General features: G+C 54.3%; 1 long non-coding RNA gene across 5 annotated transcripts in view; it reads left to right on the forward strand.

Annotated features, from left to right (window-relative positions):
• The first annotated feature begins 414 nt into the window (after nt 1-414).
• The window catches only part of LOC122443126, a 61842-nt gene continuing 42781 nt past the window's right edge, over nt 415-19475 (forward strand). For 3 of the 5 annotated variants that reach the window (XR_006269931.1, XR_006269936.1, XR_006269932.1), the window contains exons 1-3: nt 6691-6795; nt 13746-13927; nt 16288-16370. This is a non-coding gene — a long non-coding RNA (uncharacterized LOC122443126). Of the gene's footprint in view, nt 537-6690; nt 6796-9488; nt 9646-13745; nt 13928-16287; nt 16371-19475 lie in introns of those variants that run through there. The other 2 variants (XR_006269935.1, XR_006269934.1) reach the window with 2 other exon arrangements.

Here is a 19475-nt window from a genome sequence, read left to right on the forward strand (position 1 = left end):
ATCTGTGGTGGTAAAGGTTTTATGAATGCCCACCCTTAAAGAGCTCAGCACAGTGACTGGCACATAGTATGTGCTCAGTTAGTCCTAACTTAAGATTTGTGATTATTCTACCTCTGGAACCCTGCACCTTAGCGCTGGTGTCCTGGCCCCAGTTTGACAGGGTGTGGTGGGGGCACAGCGGGGAGGGGGCAGGGGTCACGGGGCAGAGGAGAGGGCGGCGGGAAGAAGGGAGAGAAAATCCCGAAGGTCCGGAAGGCTGGGAGGGAGGCCGGGCACCGGCTGGAAACCGCGGCTATTTGCAGCTTTGCCCTCGGGCTGCGGTCAGGCTGGCGCTCTCGGCTCGGCTGCCGAGCCCGCCGCCCCGCCCGGTGCCCTCGGCCACCCGGGCACTTCCCTGGCTTGTGGGTCCCTCCTCGCCCGATCCTCGTGGCCCGGCGTGGGGTTGGGGAGCCGCTGCTGAGCCGGGACGAGGCCTCTGGAGCTGGCCGAGCGCGGGTCTGGGGCGTGGGCGGCGCCGGGGGCGGTCGGGCCGCGAGGTGAGTCGCGGCCGCGGCGAGGCTGCCCGGGCGCCGGGTGGGCGCGCACGATTGTTAAAGGCTGCGGTTTGGCTAAGATTGCGGAGCCGAGAGGAGAAAGGACGCAGGAGGGAGTACAGCTGGGGAGAGGGAAACACGAGCCGAGGGCGGGATGCGGGCAGGAAGCTGACGTTTCCTGAGCGCCGACTGCGTCCAAAGGAGGTGGAAAGACTGGCCCCACTTTACCGGCCGGCTCGGGGAGGCTGGGTGCCTCGGACGAGGCCGTCCAGCTGTGAAGCCGCGGAGCCCCGAGCCTGATCGGCCTCTTTCCTTGCGGCTGAGAACGCAAACGCAAGCCGGGGCAGGGGCGGGGCGGGCCGGAGCGGGAAAGGGACAGGGGGCGCTGGCTCTCTGGGTTCCCCAGCCTCAGAGGACGCCACAGAGACCCTGCTTCAGTTTTTCCCGCGCCCTTCCAGCGCCCCCATGTGGAGGCTCCTTCTGAAGCCCAATCCACTCGCCCACCCCACCTCCGCGCGCGCGTTTCTAGAACTCGGCGTTGGCGGATCTGGAAGGGGCCAGAGCTGGGTCCTAGTCTCACGGCCTGCCCCTTGGATAGAAAGACGCGAGGAGAAAGGGAGGCTGGGCCGCCAGAGGAGGCGAGCCTCCTCGGGATGCGCAGCGTGGTCGTTCCAATGGCGGGGGCAGGGTGGTTCCTGGTACATGTATCCCGTTGGTGTGGAATTGGGGCAATAGTCTTTGCACCCTATGCTTGGACCCTTTCAACGGCAATGGCTTAGTTTTACTGCGAATCTTTGAGATTACATTCATGCATTCATTCATTGATTCTGGATTTGATGAGACCTTGCAACATGGGAGTTGCCCCACAACACAGCTGAAAAACCAGACAAGCATTTTAACATTTTAAACAGTGTGGAAAGTGCCATGGCAGTGGTATCTGGGGGATAGAATAAGAATCCTGGGCCCTCTTTACCCACATTTACAGTGTGGTTACAGTATGCGTACACTTCAGAATCCGCCTACCAATGCAGGAGATGCAGGAGACGCGGTTCCATCCCTGGGTCAGGAAGGTCCCCTGGAGTAGGAAATGGCAACCCGCTCCAGTATTCTTGCCTGAAAAATTCTGTGGATGGAGGAGCCTGGCGGGCTATAGTCCATGCGGCCCCAAAGAGGCCTAACACATGCACGCACACTTCAGACACTTGACCTAGCCACAACACTTTGGGTTGGAAAAGTGGGTCTCTACACATGGATTATAGATGGAGCAAATGAAGCCATAACCCTCTGTGCCCACAGGTTGTGTGGGCATGGCAGACAATTTGGCCCAAACCTGCCTTGCCTTTGGCATTTGTAGCCTGTCAGTAATATCCCAAGGATTTCTGAGAGGGCCTGAAGGTATAGGTGGCCCAGTACCAGAAATTCCTGGATCCTGAGAATGATTGAAAACAGTCCCTGTCCCTGCCATTTTCATCAGACCCCTCGCCCACCACCAAAGGTGCTTCTTGGCCCAGGCCTATGGCCCTGGGACTTCTCACTCCATCTCCCTTCCTCCTCCATCACCTTTCTCCCCAGGTCCCTGGCCCCCAACCTACCCACATCTTTTTCGAAATTAGATTCTATGAGGAAAGACAAATGTGCACAGTGGCTGGGGGTGGGGGGTGTTTATCCACAAGAAGGATAGAAGTCAAGAGAAGCAAATTAATTAAAGAAAAAATACTTTTATTAGAAAAAAAAAAAAGAGTAGAAGCAAAGTGTAGCGTCTAAGAAGATGATTCCGGGTTTGAATTCTGACCCCATCACTTAACAGTGTGTGAACTCAGACTAACCTTTCTGACCTTCACCATAAAATAGGAATAATAACATACTTACTTCTTAAGGTTGGTAAAATTTTTAAATGAGATAGCGCATAAAAGAATTTCATGCAGCATCAGGCACATTGTAGGCCTTAGTAAATGGTAGCTACTATGATTGCCATTAATACTATAGTTAAACAATAACACTCATCCCTATTTTACAGGAAAGTCAGATTAAAGAAAGTCATTTTCGGCATTCCCTGATATTTTGTTGTCATGTTGAGAGTTTCCGAAGGACAGGAACTGGGTCTCTCTCAGACTTGGAACTCCCTGTGGCCAGGTCTCTCTGACAAGGTTCAGTGTGCCCAGCCTTAAAGTCGGGGTTCAGAAGCTTCAGGCCTGGGTGCTGAGGGAGGCGTGTGGATCCCCCACATTAGGGAATGTGGGTTCTGCGCAGCCCTTGCCTCAGATGTGGTGGTGAAGTCTCGCCTGTGTGTTTGCGTCTCCCGGAGCCTCTGTGCAATAAAGGCCGCCAGAGCCTGACCCCATTAGTGGGAGAGGCGAAGCTCATGAATCCAATTGGCATTTTCTTCCTGGATCTTAGTTAGCAAGTGTGGCAGAAAAGTGAACTGCTAAGTGAAAGTATAATTATAATGCACCATCCTTTGTCTACCAAGTGGAGCCTCCAGACCCTGCTGTCTGCAGAACAGTTTGTTTCTCAAGTCAGGAGGACTGGAGCCAGCCACTCAGAGATGGAAATGGCACCCATGAGTGGGCTAACTTGGCTGGTGCGGGTGGAGCATGAGACTCAAGATTGACCCCAGTCCTGCTCTCCCTGACCGAAGTCTGGAACACGTGGGCTCTCAGAGGAATGCTGAGTTCAGTGAGACCCTGTCCAGGCTGCCTGGGGACTGGGGAACCAAGAGATGAGGCCCTGAATGCCAGGCTGGGGAGTGTGGCTTTTGTCCAGCAGACAATGGAGTCACTGAAGGTTTTAGAACAAAGGAGTTATGTGGGATTGTGTTTTTTTTTTCCCTTCATAGGTTCCCAAATCCTCCTCACCTCAAACATGCATATGTTAATGACTAGAAAAAGGGCTGGTAGAGCTCAGGTTGGATGCATGAGACAAATGCTCGGGCCTGGTGCGCTGGGAAGACCCAGAGGAATCGGGTGGAGAGGGAGGTGGGAGGGGGATCGGGATGCGGAATACATGTAACTCCATGGCTGATTCATGTCAATGTATGACAAAACCCACTACAATACTGTAAAGTAATTAGCCTCCAACTAATAAAAATAAATGAAAAAAAAAAAAAAAGAGACCCAAAATAAAGGTAAAAAAAAAAAAAAAGAAAAAGGGCTGGTAGAATACACATAGGTGATCGTGGTGGTAAATTTTGAGATGGAGAAGTAGGTAAAGGGAGGTTTCCATTATTTATTCAGTATCCTATATGATTTGAATATTTTACAGTGAGAATATGTGCACTTATTACCTTTACAATTTAAAACAAGATGAGAAATAATCTAAATGTCCTTTAACAGGAAAACAGATAAGTCCATTGTGGCAGTAGAATACTACACAGCAATAAAAATGAATAAATTAGAGTGGTGTATCAACGTGGATAAAACTCATAAAGTGTTGGGCTAAAAAAGCCAAGTTATATCAGGATACCTAAACTATAGGTCCATCTACGTAGAATTTAAAAGCATGAAAAACATATTTCCATATTATAAATGGACATACACATGTAGTGAACTTATACATGGGGAGGAGGAGGAGGGAGGGAACACAAGTGGCTTCAATTTTCTTTGTAATGATTCCTCTCTTAAATCAGGTAGTGAGGGAATTGCCTGGCAGTCCAGTGGTTAGAACTCCATGCTCTCACTGCCAAGGGCCTGGGTTTAGTCCCTGGTCAGGAAACTGAGATCCCACAGCCATGTGACCAAAAAGACAAAACAGGCCCCCCAAAACCACACTAGGTAGTGAGCATCGAAATTTGCTGTGATATTATCTATACGTCTTTATGTGCCTGATATAATCAAAACATTTTGAAAAAAAGAGGAATGATAAGAAAAACGGGGAAAATAAAGTTAAAAAAAGAAAAAAGGAAAGGTTAACAGTATGAAATGTGGAGAAAGTTTTTTTTTTTTCTTCTGAACTTTTTATTTTGTTTTGGGGTGTAGCCAGTTAACAATGTTGTGACCGTTTCAGGTCAACAGTGAAGGGACTCAGTCGTACATATACATGGATCCATTCTCCCCCAAATGCCATTCCCATCCAGGCTGGAAATGTGGAGAAAGTTATACAGTGACAAAGTTGGGGGCAGAAATCAGGCTGACCTGGGGTAGGCAAGCTCCCACCAGTGTTTTGAGCCCACAGGCACAGGGTCTGCTTTCAGTTTCCTGTTAAGAGTCCTGACAAGAGGGTCCTGAAAGCCCATCGTCAGCCAGTGGTCCACCTGGGGACTTCCTGTGGTCTGGACCCGCCGCGCTGGGACCCGTGAGGGGTGCTGACAGTCTTTGCTGTTGCTGCTGCTGCTACAGTGAAGCTGTCCTTGTTTCTTACCAAAGAATAAATGCAGTCATCACCCTGGGAGGGATTCATCTGAGGACCCAAGGGGTGACAGTGGCTGGACCAGTCAGTGCTGCTGGAGCCGTAGTTTGGCCCTGAGGCGGGGGGATGACCATGCCTACTTTGGCAGGAATCAGCAAGTCTCTGGCACCCAGGGGGGCGGGTGGGCGAGGATAGTGTTGAGGCTTGAAGGCTTGGGGAGGCAAAAGCCAAACTCTGGGGCCTAGGCATGGAGAGTGGGCGATGCCCAGGCTTGGCAGACAGCAAGCTGAAAGATGCTGTGCCAAGATGGGGAGAGGGGCTGCCAGGGTTGGAGATCAGAGGAGCGGATGGGGGAGGGCCAGGACACTGTCAGGGCTTGAAGCAGGAGGCCGCCGGGGGCAGGGTGGCGGTGGGAGGAGTGTGAGGATCAGTGAAGCCAGAGGGTGGCCGGGAGGAAGTGGGCAGTGCCAAAGGAGCAATGGGAAAGAGTCAGTGCCGGCTTGGGGCTGGGGGGCAGGGAGCCCTCACACTTATTCTTTCCTTAGTTCTCATTTCAGTCTTGTAATAAAAACAGATGCCTCTGTTGGTGAATTATAAAACCCTAGAGTTCAGGGTTCAGAGAGACCTCTGGGGTCATCTTTTCCAATTCCTTCCTTGTACTGGTGGGGCCAGTAATACCCATGATGAGGGACTGGCCTTTCTGAGGCCACCTGGTGAGTCTAGTGACATGACCTGGATGGAACCTGGCTTTGTGTCCTTGTCTGTGCCACACCAGTGGAGGGTAGCGTGGCGAGCTGGGAGGGGAGGGAGTAAAGGACTCTGGTCTTGACTAAGGGGGCTAGTGGTCCTTGGGGATGTGAGGTCAATCCCAGCAGCAGTGGAAGACCACCTCTGCCCCTGGGGGAATGTTCTGGGTCAATAGTGGAGTGCATCTCCTGTGAGCTGGGACCTTTGGGAGGGATCTCATGAAAACTGTAGTTTTGGTGGAACTCCAAAAAATAGAGAGGGGTTAAAAATCATTAGGAATTTATTTTCAGTGGAAATCAAATACCCACAATACTAGAAAGGATTTTTACAAGGCAAAAATACATCATGAAGGTGGGTACCTGGTGCTGACCTTGGTTACTCTGCTGTCAAAGGGGGCCAGGCTGTGGTCTTCCTGTTGGCAGATAATCCTAAGGCCTGCGGATCTGTGGGGGGAACAGAGCTGAGGACTTTCTCTCAGCTTCCCTCAGCTGCAGCCCCCCAAAGACATACTGCAGGTCAAGGCAGGTGTCAGTTGGGAACTGCCCCTGGACGACACTGATCCCTCTTCTCATTTCAGAGTGTGGCAGACTGCGACCCAGGGAGAAGTATCATAATCTCCAGCACAACCGTTTTTGCATCATTCCATTTATTTCTGAGATGTGTTTGGGGACTTGCACATGACTGAAGGAGTGCTTGGCATTCTGGGAGGGCGTTGGTCTGAACCAGGATGTCCCAGAGGGAGGTGCTGCTCCTGGACGCGTGTTCAGGGGACCAGGCCTGGCTGGGCATAGATCGAGGGGGTCATCTGCCCTGTTGTCCTCTGGTTAGGGGAGGGGCCGGTTGGGGCCTGAGCCTGGGAATCCCCCTCCCCACCCCATCCTGATTGCTTTGGAAGGGCAGCCCACCATCAGCGAAAGGGCGGGGTTGTCAGCAGCTCCTGGGGGCTGCAGGATGGGACCCATTTAGCCTCTGCAGTCATCTGACCCCCATGACTCAGGCCTGGCCCTGCCCGTGGAGGGCAATGGGCCAGTCTGAGCTCATCACCACTGCCCAGAGCAGAAGTGGTAAACAAGTTTGCCCTCTGCCTCCCGCCCCTGAGAGGAAGCAGGGGAGAGGGTAAGGTGGGGGCCTCCAAGCATTCCACCCGGCCCAAGCCATCTGCGTAACACAGGTGCGTGTCATGGGTGTCCATGGGGCCTGTAGGGTGTGTGCTGGGCGCTTACATGTGGGCGACATGTACAAAAGCGTGTTTACCTTTACACGCGTCCTCGGGGGAGCTGTGGCCAACCTTTTCCAGGGACCATTTCACTCCATCGCTGGTGTCTGGGGGTCAAGCTGAAGGCCCATGGGAGTGGCCGTAGAACTAGGGGTCCCTGTGGAATAACACCTGGTTTGACCTGCTGGATCTCAGCCTCCTGACCATCAGGCCTCATGGCTCAAACTCATGCTGGGGTTGGAGCCGCATGGCCTCTGGGAGCCTCTGAGAGGCTGCAGATCTTCCTGGGCTGCTGTTCTCGGCTGCCCAGGCCTGTGGCAACATCCAACAGGCCCAGTCCTGGGCATCTCCCCTTTTGCTGTGGGCCCCTGGCTTGTCTCCCTCTTTGCATTTGCTCCCTCCTCCCCTCTCTCCCTCGTGCCCGCCTCTGTCTCCCTCCTTTCTTTTACACCCACTTTCCTGCTTTCCTTAACTTTCCTCTTCTCTTAACCCAGTAACTAGCATTGCTATCTGTAGCCACCAGATGGCACCAGCGTACCATGTGTCCCATCCTAGATGAGGGTACACCCTGTTCCATGTCCCTAGCCCAGGGTGATTAACCACCCTTAACCCTTCGCAACATCCACACCTTGCCCAACACCTTCCTGAGACTTTAAACATGGAGGAAAACAGATGCAGCAAAATATGGGCAGGGCCAGGGTAGGGGCCAGGAGCTCCTTGGAGAGGCTCTAATGCCCCTTAGGGTAACACCTATCTCACAAAGGGTATTCGCACACATCACAGGGTTTCCGCCTCAAACCCGTGACCTCCTGGGTAGTGTGCACTGTATACACAAAGAGAATGAAACCCAAAGGAATGAAGTCAGTCACCCAGGGTGAGACGGCAAGTGTGTAGCGCAAGGGAGCTTGAACCTCAGCTTTGCAGTTTCCCAAACCTTGGGGTTCCTGGGCTGGCAGCAGTTCGGCAGGGGTCACCAAGAGCAGCTGGGCCCTTGAGCACTCTCTTCCATGCTGAGGCCCCTCCACTGTCTCTTTGGTGTCTCTTTCAAACCTGACGCAGAACTTCACCAGGGAAGTGCCCGCTATTATTTTAGTCTCTTGGTCGTCTCAGAGTTTAGGCATCTTTACACGAACTAGTTTCTCCTTTTCCCTTTGGCCTCTCTATGTATGTTCATGCTCTGTCTCTTCTCGTAAGGCTGAAATGCAGAAGAGGCAGCCCCTCTCTGCCTTCGGGGAGCCCCCAGGATGGTGGGAAACACAACCTTACCCCAGGAGCCAATCGAAAGGGGGACACGGAGAGGCAGCTTTCTGGGAACCTCTCCTGCTATGGAGCCAGGGCCAGGTGAGGGTATTCAAGGCAGGCCTCCTGGAGAGGGCAGGGGTCAGGACGAGGGAAAGGTAGGCTGTGAAGGCAGCACCCTGGCAGCTGCTGAGTGATCCTCATGAATGAGGAGCAGCAGGGGTGGGCAGTCACAGCCCTGGAGTCAGGGGAGGGGACAGCACTGTCCCTAACTTGGGCTCAGCTCCCCTACTGGCCCATCCCCCCACCCCACCCCTCACCCCCCTGACCCACTGGGAGGCCTGTTGTGGGCTGGGGACAGGAGGCCCAGGGTGGGGTCCCTTCCCCGGGGCCGGAGCAGGATCCGGGGCCGGCTGTGGCAGTGCCCAGGAGCCAGAGAGGAGCCGCCGCCCCCCACCCCGTTGGGCCCCTCTGTAATTAGGGCTATTTTTAGGCCCTTCTTCCTTCCTATTTCAGGCCTCTGGACTGGGCCAGAGAGTGGGCTGTCCTGGGGCCGCGGGCTGGAGCCGCTAAACTGGGCCGTGGCGTGGGAGCTGCAGCCACAGCACAGACCACAGCCCGGGGCGGAGTCCTGGCAGGGGGAGGGAAGTGGGGACGTGGCCAGACCTGAAGCAGGGCTCAGTGGGGGCGTGTCCTTGGCTCATCTGACCCCTCCCCGGTGCCCCTCACTGATCTGTCCCCCCCCACCCCCCGGGTCCATCCTTCTGCCCCCTCCCTGCAGCCCTGCTGACTCGAGGCTGTTAGCCCTGGGCCTGTCCCACAGGGGAGCCCAGAGTGTGTATAATAGTTTACTGGGCGCTTACTGTGTACCAGGCACTGATCCAGCACTTTACCTGTATGAATTCATTTATTGTGTACAACAACACTACGCGGTCAGTGATGAATTATCCTTATTTTACAAATAGAAAGCCTGAGGCTTGAAAGGAGCCCGTTTTTTGTGTGCCGGGCTCAGGGAGCATCCTGTGGAAGGATGGGGGTTGGGGAAGGGTGCTTCATCCACTTCCTCGGATCCCAGTGCTCTCTCTGTCAGGCACGACTCCCAGGAAATGGCCTGTCGATCTACCGGTCCCAGCTCTGATGGCCCATGGCCTGTCCTGCAGGCGGAAGGGTGGGTCTTGCCCAGCTGGTTCCAGTTAGGCACAAGAAAGCTGGCGAGGGGTATATTTAGCCCTGGTTTCTGGAGGAGCCAGAGGTCTTTCATCCTTGGAGGCGCTGGCCACAGCGGGACTCAGCTTGCCAACACTGGGCTCCTGGGCTGCAGGGCAGACAGGCTTCGGGCAGGGAGCGGGGTCAGGGAGGAGAAGGGGTACATGTGACCCTGTGCATCTCTGTGGCTGGCGGGGGCAGTGTTAGTGCCAGTCAGGGCCTCTCAGTTCTGAATGCCACTCTCAGGATGTGTTTAGGTTTGCAGGCTCTGGAGACGTGGGCTACAGTCTATGGAGTCGCAAAGAATCGGACACGGCTTAGAAACAAAACAACAGCAAGCATTGGAGGGCCGGCCTGGAGGTAGACCAGCTGCCTGCCTCCGTGAGCCTGGGTCCAGCTAAGGCCTCATGTGTCTGTGGCATGGGGTTAGCCGGGCCTGGGAGTCCAGGGGCCTGTACTTAAAATTAAGCAGCAGAGGTGTTCAGGGGGTAGAATTGCAGGGACAGGAGAGGGTGGCCCTTCCATTCTCTCTGAGGAGGCTGACATGTTTGGGCACTGATATTTTGGAGAAGGTGGAGGGTTGTGGGGGCAGGTATATCTGTGTAAGAGAGAAACAGGCCCACGGAGAGGCAACTACATGGTGCCAAGTGGTGCTGGGGGTGAGGGTTTTGGGTGTGCGGAAGGGGTGCATGTGTTTGACTCACTGCCACGGGCTTTAGGCGGTGGGCACCCTCTGTGTGATGGGGCTGGTGGGCTGGGACCCGTGTGGTGTGGGTGACTGTGTTGCTGGGATCTGGTGGCGCCTGGGTGTGAGATGACACACCAGTGGCTATGGCATTGCTCCGCTGTAAGTGACTAGGACAACATGTGACCCCGTCGTGATGTTTCTGGGGGGCAGCCTATGAGGATGGTGGTAGATGAGGGCTGTTTTAAACTGTCCAACTTTGATCCTGTGGGGTTGTGTAATTATCCCCCTGGATGTTGGTCTCTGTGCTTGTGAGCCTGGGAGTAAACACATGTGTGGATGCAGAGTTTGGGACTCAGGCTGTGTGTGTGTGTGTGTGTGTGTGTGTGTGTGTAGGTTGTCATTCTGGGTGTGACTGGGTATGTGAATGTAGCAGGGCTGCCAGCTTCCCACTCCACATGAGTCCTGCTCCCACTGCAGGTCATGGCCCACTGCCCTTCTGGGGACCCCTACCCCAAAGCCACAGGCCCTCTGGGCCGGAGGGAGGGAACCCTACAAGTCATAAGCGCCTGTCTCTCTCCTAATCCTCTCACCCCCGCTCCCTCCGACCATCCCCACAGACGGCAGGCTTCTACCTGCCCTGGGGCGGGAGGCAGGAGAGAGAAAGAGGAGCCTGCCCGCCTGCCCGCCGCCCCTCTGTCGTCTCTGCACTCAGACAAAGAGCTCACCCTGGTCTCTGTGGGCGTCTGGGAGACGCTGGAGGGATTAGCTGCCCGCGCCGCCCTCTCCCCACCTCATGCCAGCCCACCCGGCTGGCACCAACACACCTCTGAGCCCAGGGGCGGTGCCCTCACCATGGAAGCCTCTCCCGCCTGGAGTGTGTATGTGTGTATTTGTGTGTGTGTCCCCTGCCCCCACACCTTGGTGGGAGCAGAGGTGCAGCCTGATGAGAAGTGGGGTACACACCTTCCATGCTGGTGGAGCCACCTTCTCCCCTGGGTTTCCACTTCTCTGTCACTGAGCATGTGCTTGGCAGGCCTACATCTGGGGCGTCACCCCTATGTCTTTGAACCTCTCATTCCTGGCTCTTGCACCCCTCCCCCACAGTTGACTGCAGCTCCGACCTCCCATTCCTTCCCTCTGCATTCCTGGGGGAGGGTGTGATCTGGCCAGTAAGTGCTGAGAGCAAGAGAGAGAAGGCGGTGGGCGGTGGGCGCCCCTCCGGGGAGGGCTTGGCCCACCCTAGTGAGGTGAGAGCGAAAGTCGCTCAGTTGTGTCAGACTCTTTGTGACGCCATGGACTATATAGTCCATGGAATTCTCCAGGCCAGAATCCTGGTGGTGTGGGTAGTCTTTCCCTCCTCCAGGGGATCTTCCCAACCCAGGGATCGAACCCAGGTCTCCTGCATTGCAGGTGGATTCTTTACCAGCTGAGCCACCAGGGAAGCCCAAGAATACTGGGGTGGGTAGCCTATCCTTTCTCCAGGGATCTTCCTGACCCAGGAATTGAACCGAGGTCTCCTGCATTGCAGGCGGATTCTTTACCAACTGAGCTACCAGGGAAGCCCTAGCGAGGCAAAACTGTGTTCAAAGGAGCTCAGTGCAGGAGACACGGGAATTACATTGAGTCTCCTCTTTCTGGAGAGCCACCTATGGCTTCTCCATGGGGAGAGTGACTGGTAGACTGGGCTGGTCGCACCACTTAATGTTGAGGCTTTAGGTCTAGCATTTTCTTTGTACTGTGCAAAATCAGAAATGATTTTCAAAGTTCTTTCACATTTACTCTCAAGGATTTTCTCAATAGGTAGGGCAGGTATTGGGGTTTCCCTGGTGGCTCAGTGGTAAAGAATTGGCCTGCCAATGCAGGAGATGTGGTTTCGATCCCTAGATTGGGAAGATCCCCTGGAGAAGGGCATGGCAACCCACTCCAGTATTCTTGCCTGGGAAATCTCATGGACAGAGGAGCCTGACTACAGGCTACAGTCGGGTTGTAAAGAGTCAGACTCAACTTAGTGACTAGACAATAACAGCAAAGGATGGCTATAGCTACGTTTCCCAATTCAGAGGTGTTTAGATTGAGGCTCTGAGAAGTTAAAGGATTTACTCAAAGTTACACAACTGGTGAGCAATAGATACAGCCAAGATCTTGGTCTGTAAGTGTCAAGGGAGACCCTTTGGATCCCTCCTAATGCCTGTGGCTGGGCCTCTGCCTCCTCAGTCCCTGCCATCCCTGAAGATGCTGCTTCAGGAGACTCTGGAATGGGGGCAGGCCAGTGGGAGCTGGTTGAGCTGACCTGGCTCCGCCCTGAGTCACACCCTATCCTGAAGCAATCGGGGGCTTGTGGCATGGACAGTCCTTGCATCCATCCTGGGATTTGCAGGTATTTGCAGATGCTCTCTTCCTCCTTTTGCCAAATGGGTTGGGATCTACTTTGTCCCATATTCCTCTTTTCTATCCAAATATTATTCCAAGGTTTAGTCCCCTCCTATCTCCTTTTATTCAGTCTTTAGTGGAGACAATGAGGCACCAGCCCCATTCTGTCCTTGGAAGGGAAGCTGCCAAGCATACCAAGAAGCTGGGATTTCCCAATAACTGCAAATGGTCATGGAGGTTAGGGATCTGGCTCCATGCCTTCAATATAAGAGATGATCAGTGTATGAAGATGGACATATAGTGGTGAGTGGGTGGATAAATATATAGAAGAGGGTGAACGCACAGGTGAGTTGGGTGGGGGATGCATGTGTCAATTGGCAGGTAAATGGATGGACGGATAAGTGACCAAGTGGAACATGTGGATGGGTGAGTGGGTGGTGTTAAGATGGATGGGTGGGCAGGTATTTAGATAAATGGATATATGAGTGAATGGTTGAATGGATGGATTATTAGGTGGGTGGAGGATAGTTGGATGGATAGATGGATGGAAAAGTAGGTGAATGGATGGATGCATGGAAGGATGGATAAATGGATAGAAGAGTGGATGGATTGATGGATAAATAGATAGATGAATGTATGAAAAGGTAGAGATGGGAAGGTGGGTAGATATGTGTGTGTGGATTCGTGGTGAGATTTGAGAGCCTGAAGGAGCTTTTGAAAGACAGGCTATACATAGAAAATGAATTTTTCACAAGTATTTTGGTTTTGGTCAGCCCTCAATCATCTGAACTGATGAAGAGAAATTATATTTAGAAAAATCTAGAATATGCTGGTTGGTTGCAACCTGATTTATATCACACTCAGGGGTAGGTTTTGTCTCTCTGCTCTGAAGTCTGAGAGTCTGAATGCTGGTGATGTGTCCATCTTATGCACAGGTATGGCTCAACTTGGGAGTCTAGATCTCACGTTCCTCTCAGCCTGCCATCATCTTCCTCGCTTGCGTGCTGGGCAGGACAGCATCTCCTCCCAGATGGTTACAGACTGCAGACAGGGTGGTGTGATTCTCCTGCACTCTCTGGGGGGCTCCTTCCTTCTCTAGGGACAGTGTCTGTACTTCCTGAGGATCTAGGGCTGTTCCTCCCTATTTCCCTGAGGTTTAGTCAGCACTGGAGGAGACCATGACCACAGAGATTAGCCTGGCATCTGCTGTGGTGGTGTGATGCTGACACGAACTTGACAACGCAGTTCTGCTCTAACAATGGAAGGTGGACACTGACCCGCTTTCCCGAATGAGAGGAGGCAGACAGAAGCTGTAACAAGACATGTGTTAGTCAGATGCCAGGAGGGGGTGTGCTTGGTCGGGGGATAGGTGGAGTGCAATCATTTCTTTTCCCCTTCCCAGGTGTCAGGCCTCTTCTTGGCTTCAAGAGGATTCTCATTTGCCTTTCTCTTGGGGAAAATCTTCCCTCTGGGACCCTGGATGGCCTGACTTCCGAATTATAGGAGCCTCATGCATCAAGTACCTGTTGGAGGCCAGGCACTTGACATACAGCATCATGTTCAATTCTCACAGTGTGTTTTCAAGTGAGTATTTCTCGCATTTTATAGATGAGGAAACTGAGGTCCAGAGAGATTAAAGAATGTGCCTGGTGTTGCCCATTTAGGAGGCTGTAAAATCAGGATTCCTATTCATGTTGGCCTGGCTTCTCTGCTTGGGCCACTTCTTATTCTGAGCCCACCACCACCCCCTGCATCCTGCTCTAGCTGGTTAGAACAGGTTTAAGGAACAGCAGCTGGGAAGACACACCAGAGGGATGTAGGTGATGCCCCAGAGAATGAGAAGGCTTGAGACCAAGGAGATGGTCTCTAGCAAGGACCTTCATGTTGTGTGTCTAGGCCATTGTACAGAGACCTGCTAGCCTCTATCTGAAATATGAGGCAGCATGAAGGATTCGGGTGAGAACACCAGAAGGATTTTCTGGCCTAGAGGGCTGTAGAACTCTGGAAAGATCAGAAGAGAAAGGACAGAAACATACATTCTTTGGGGAAGGTGATGCATAGTGGTTCAGCACAGCTGATTTGCTGACCTGAGAAAAGGGAGTGGCCCAGAGGTCATTTTGGGACATCCTCTTGCAGCCAAAGAGGCCAGAATGACCTGGGTGGGCGTTTCCCTTAGAGATTTCCCAGTTGAAGGTAAGACCAATCATGGGGACTGGTGCTGAGATGCCAAAGCTGGCACGGTTTGGAACTCACCTTAGGATCCCAAAAGTGGGGGGCCCAAAAGATGCCAGGACATACTTTTTTGGGAGATAGGGAGGGGACAGCTGCAGGAGCCACAAGGGAAGCCTGCCCCCCCCAGTCCAGGCAGTCCCTGAGGCCAGAAACCTGCCCTGCCCCTGGGGATGCTGAGAAGGCAGCAGGGATTTGCAGGAGCCTGAGCCCCAGGCTGGTGACCAGGTGGTCGGACCTCTGGCCAGTCCTGAGCAGATGGGTGGCAGGGAGCTGGGGGCTGGGCAGGGCAGGGGGTGGAGACTGGGAGGTCCAGGTGGGCCCGAGCAGAGGGCGGCCCCTCCTGTGTCTCCCCCCCGCCCCCCGCCCTGCTGGCCTCCCTCCTTTCCCTTTGATGCTTCTCACCACAGACTTCAAACAGGCTGCCCTCTGCTCCTGCCCGCCCGCCCATAATTAGAGCCTGGCTCAGGCTGCCTCTCGCCCTCACTCCCTTCCCTGCTCTCAGTCTGGCTCCAGCTCTCTGACTCGTCTTTATCTCTCTTCTCTCTCTCTCTTTCTCCATCTCTCTTTTCCTGGTCCTCTGGCTCTCTGTGTCTCTGATCTTCTGTCCCAGGCTGGGTCCCCAGGTTGCAGTTCCCATGGATGCATGCTCTCTCCCTTGTGTGTGTGTGTGTGTATGCACGTGTGAATTGACTTGGGTCTCTAATGTGAGAGGATCTATGTACACACGTTTGTATATAAACGTGGTAAGAGCAGGAGGGAGCAGACAGGTGTGAGTCTGTGCACATGTGCATGCGTGCGTGGGCTGCTGTGTGATCGGCGTCCTGCCTTCTCTGTCTCCTTCGGTGTGTTCTCACTCTGACTGGAGACTTGACTTCTCTGTCTTTATTGCCATGTCTTCTCTCCATCTCTATAAGCTCTGTTTCCATCTTTCTCTTTTTCCCTTCTTTCTAATGTGATCTGCATCCCCTGCCCACACTGAAGGCTGCCCTCCTCTGTGCCTTTCCCACCCGGAACCTGGGGTTCAGGCCCTACCCACTCCCTGGTGGAAACTGCTGCCAGGGCAAGACCACAGGGCAATGAGCTAGGTCAGCTCCAGGCTGCCCACCTCCTTCCTGGTCGTGCCCTCAGCTCCCAGCACAGTCTCCAGGCCTCCTGCCCCTCCCTGGACTTATCTCAGGCCCTCCCAGGGTCTGTTTGTTCTGGGCCGGGCTGACCTCCCACCCCATGAGCCCCCTTTGCAGCCCTGTGGCAGGCAGCACCATGTCATTCTCTTTCCCCGGGGGATGGAGATCTTGCCAGGAGCCTCTCCATGACCTAATCTGGGAAGTAGGGGATCGAAACCCCTACAGGTCCCCGACCCTCCAAGGCACTGGGCTCAGGCTGCACCTTGGCCCCAGCCAGAGCCTACAAATCTCAGTAGCATCTGCCCTCTGGTGTAAGGGCTTTATCCCCATCAGAGAAGAGGCCCTCTCCTCCCTGTTACCCCCCAGGGCACCTGGTGGCACAGACTTGGGCCCTTTTGAAGAGACTGACCTTGAGCATTGAGTGGTCTGGGTGTGGATAGACCCCCAGGGCTGAGAAAGCCCTCCCTTCATGCTGCAGCTCTGGACTAGCCTTGGGGCCTCTCTGGGCCTGTTTTGCAAGGATGCCATGAGGAGGGTGATGCTACAAAAGAGATGACTAACCCGGAAGTTAAACTTGATGTTTTCCAGCTGACAGTGCCCTTTCCTGGTCACGTGGGAGCCTTGTGACTCCTGACAGGGGCGTGGAATGAGGTGACCCCATCTTTTTACAGGTGAGGACACTGAGGCACAAGGATGTTCTGTGCCCTATCCAGGGTCCCTCCAGGGGGAGGCAAGTCTGCTGGGCTGAGGGCTCAGGGCCCTGTGGGAGTCCAGGCTCCAGAGAGTTGGGGGAAAAGCAGGACACATGTCCCTGGCTGGGGCCTCACTTCTCTCTGGCCTCGGTAGTTCTGGCCAGTTTTAGGTTCTGGGCAAAGATGGGCACCCGTGGGTGGATGTGAGCTCGTGAGTCAAGGGCTTCAGCAGGGATTTCGATTTGGGGCATTTCTGGGCAGGACCCAGGAGATGCCATGCCTCAGGGATGCTTAGGGGATCAGGAACTCCAGAGGCTGGGGGGCACCCCCTCTGAACTGACAGCCCAAGCATGTGTGATTGCGTGTGTGTGTGTGTACGCGCATGGCCGTGAGGGAGTGTGTGATGCTGAGTGTGTGTATGAGAGTGTGTACACAAGCTTGAGTGACTGTGGGTGTGTGTGTGCACACGTGGTGTGCCTGGGAGCGAGGGTTTGTGACTCTATAGACAAGTGTGGTGTGAGAGGCTGTGACTTGTGAGTGCCTGTAATCCTGTGAGGTCATTTCGAATGTGAATGAGGGAGAGGGTTGTGTCTGAGAGTCCTGAGCATGCGTGATGTGTGTGTGGATGTGAGAATTGACTTGGGTCTCTGATGTGAAAGGATCTATGTAGTTTCTATGTACACACATTTACACATAAACGTGAGCCAGAGCAGGAGTGAGCAGACAGGTATGAGTCCAGGCGCAAGTGTGTGTGGATGCGTGTGCCGCTGTGTAAGCGGTGTGATGCCCTGGCTTTCTCCGTCTTTAAGGTCAGCACCACCTCCTCCCTGCCTCCTCTGTTGTCCCTCCGTGTCCCCTTCTTTCTCCCTCTCCTACCTAGCCACCCTTTGGGGATCAAGTGCCAGGACCACTCCCTGATTCCAAAGGCACCTGGGGACACTCTTTTGTCCCTTTGCTGATAGGAAGGGGGTCCTCAGGGGCTGCGGGGGTGGTTGGTTCATGACGGAGGGCATGGCAGCCCCTGTCTCTAGGCCTGGTTCGAGGCGGAGTGGAGAAGCGCCTCCTGGCCTCTTCTCCCCCCGCACCATCCCATGGGCCAGGGTGGGATGGGGGAGAGTGATTGTCCAGTGTCAGCGTCTGGGTCCCGGTGGTCGGTGATTGTGGAGGCAGCTCCCAGGCCCGGACACTGGCTCCAGCTCTGCCTGAGTGTCACCAGCCCGCGCGTCTCCGAGCCTCTGCTCCTCACCTGTGAATCTGTTCCTCCTGAGTTAGCACCTGGCTGCCCGGGTCTCACCCTCTCCCCACCTGACAACTGCGGCCTGTTTCCCCAGCTCTGCCAACTTGGCAGAGTCCCCAGTCTGAGGTTCTTGGCTGAGGAGAAGCCTGGAGGAGTGAGGGAGTTTTTTCTGCCCTAGAAACTGGATATTTGGGCTGAGGTGGGCATGTTCTCCCGGGATAGACTTGTCCTAGCACACCTCTGCAGCAGGGAGGGACCCCGGGGGTGGCCATCTGAGGGAGACACTGCTGCACTGGCTCTGGGGAGCCCCAGTCTGAGGGGGGGGTCCCTCAGTTTCATGGGAGCAAAAAGACACACTGGATACCCAGAGAGCTGGGCCCACACAGTGAAATAAGGACACGATTCCCAGCCACACAGAACTATAAGATCCACAGTACTTACGGAGGGCTGGGCTGAAGGCAGCCACTCAATTCTTTGAATAGATGAAAGGAGAGGAAGGAAGTGTGGGTCGAGGGAGGACATCAGAGTGAGAGGGACGGAGGGACAGATGGAATTGAGCTCTGAGGCCCTGGGCAGCTTCCCGAAGGCTACAGGGATGCAGGGACAGCTGCGTCTTCACCCTGAAACTCTGGATGTTTAAAGCCTCTGGCATTTATTGTCAGCATCAAGGCCTCTCCAGGACCCTTGAGCCAGGACCTCGCTAGAGTCCCTGCTTCGTTATTTTCCTGCTTCAGTCTCCCACTAATACTTTGAAGAGACTCTCTCCTGGAAGCTCAGAATCAAGGGTTCCCTTCCTGCCCTTGCTAGGAGAGGAAGGGGGTCCATAGCAGGGGGTGGTGGGGTCAGCCTGGGTTCCCTACCTTCTCATGGGCCACTCACTCCCCTTGGCCCCACTCCCTCCCTCCCTCCTAAACCCAGAAAATCTCAGGGGCAGGCATCTCTGCCCTGTCCCCCCACCGTGCCTGCCAGGGGGTGACTGCCAGGGAGAAGGGCCTTCAGCTCATCCCTGCAGGGGTCTTGCCTTGCGGAGCCCAGGAGGACAGAAGCCCCTGGGGTGTCTGGAACCCACTCATTCCCAGGTAGCCAGATTGGTCACATCCTCAAAAGCAGGCTCAGGGAACCCCAGAGATGAGTGGGAGGGTAGAAAGCAGGTCCCAGGCCACTCCCCGCCAGAACCATCCCACCCCCTATGGGGACCTGCTCTTTGCTTGGGGTCTGGTCTCCAGAATCAGGTGGTGGGAGCTAGTCCTGAGACCTGAGGCTGGCCCTGCCACATCAACTGAGCATCTCGGAGAACAGGGGTTGTGTGCCCTCATTTGATAGGTTCCAGTTTCAAGGAAGAGGAGGCGTGCGAGACCAAGGATAGGCAGATCTAGAACTAAATTGTGATGGCAGATCAGCCTGTTCTCTTCTTGATAGAAGATCAAAGTTCTGGAGGGCTGAGACTGGGCTCCCCTCACCTTTGCCAATGTTGAAAGCTCTCCTGAAAAAAAAGAAAGAAAGAAAGAAAGCTCTCCTGACCCAAACCAGCTTGTATAGCAGTAGCTCCAATAGCTATATTTGCAACTGACTGATGCAACCCATCTCAGACAGGAACTCCTTCAGTTTGTGATCATTTTACAGTCGCACATTCACACACTTGATCTCATTTTGAGCCCCTGGCAACCCTGAGATGCAGGCAGGAGTTTTGTTGTGTCTCCCATTTTGCAGGTGAGGAAACGAGGAGGAGAGTCCTGCTCATTCAGAAAGTGTGCCAGGTTTTGGGAAATCAGGCCCTCTCTTTCCCACTCTCTCATTACTTACCACATTTGGGAAATAATTTGGTTCAGTCCTTGGAGCCAGGGAAG

Source organism: Cervus canadensis, chromosome 1 (genome assembly GCF_019320065.1).
Source record: "Cervus canadensis isolate Bull #8, Minnesota chromosome 1, ASM1932006v1, whole genome shotgun sequence".
In the NCBI taxonomy this organism is placed as follows: Eukaryota; Metazoa; Chordata; class Mammalia; order Artiodactyla; family Cervidae; genus Cervus; species Cervus canadensis.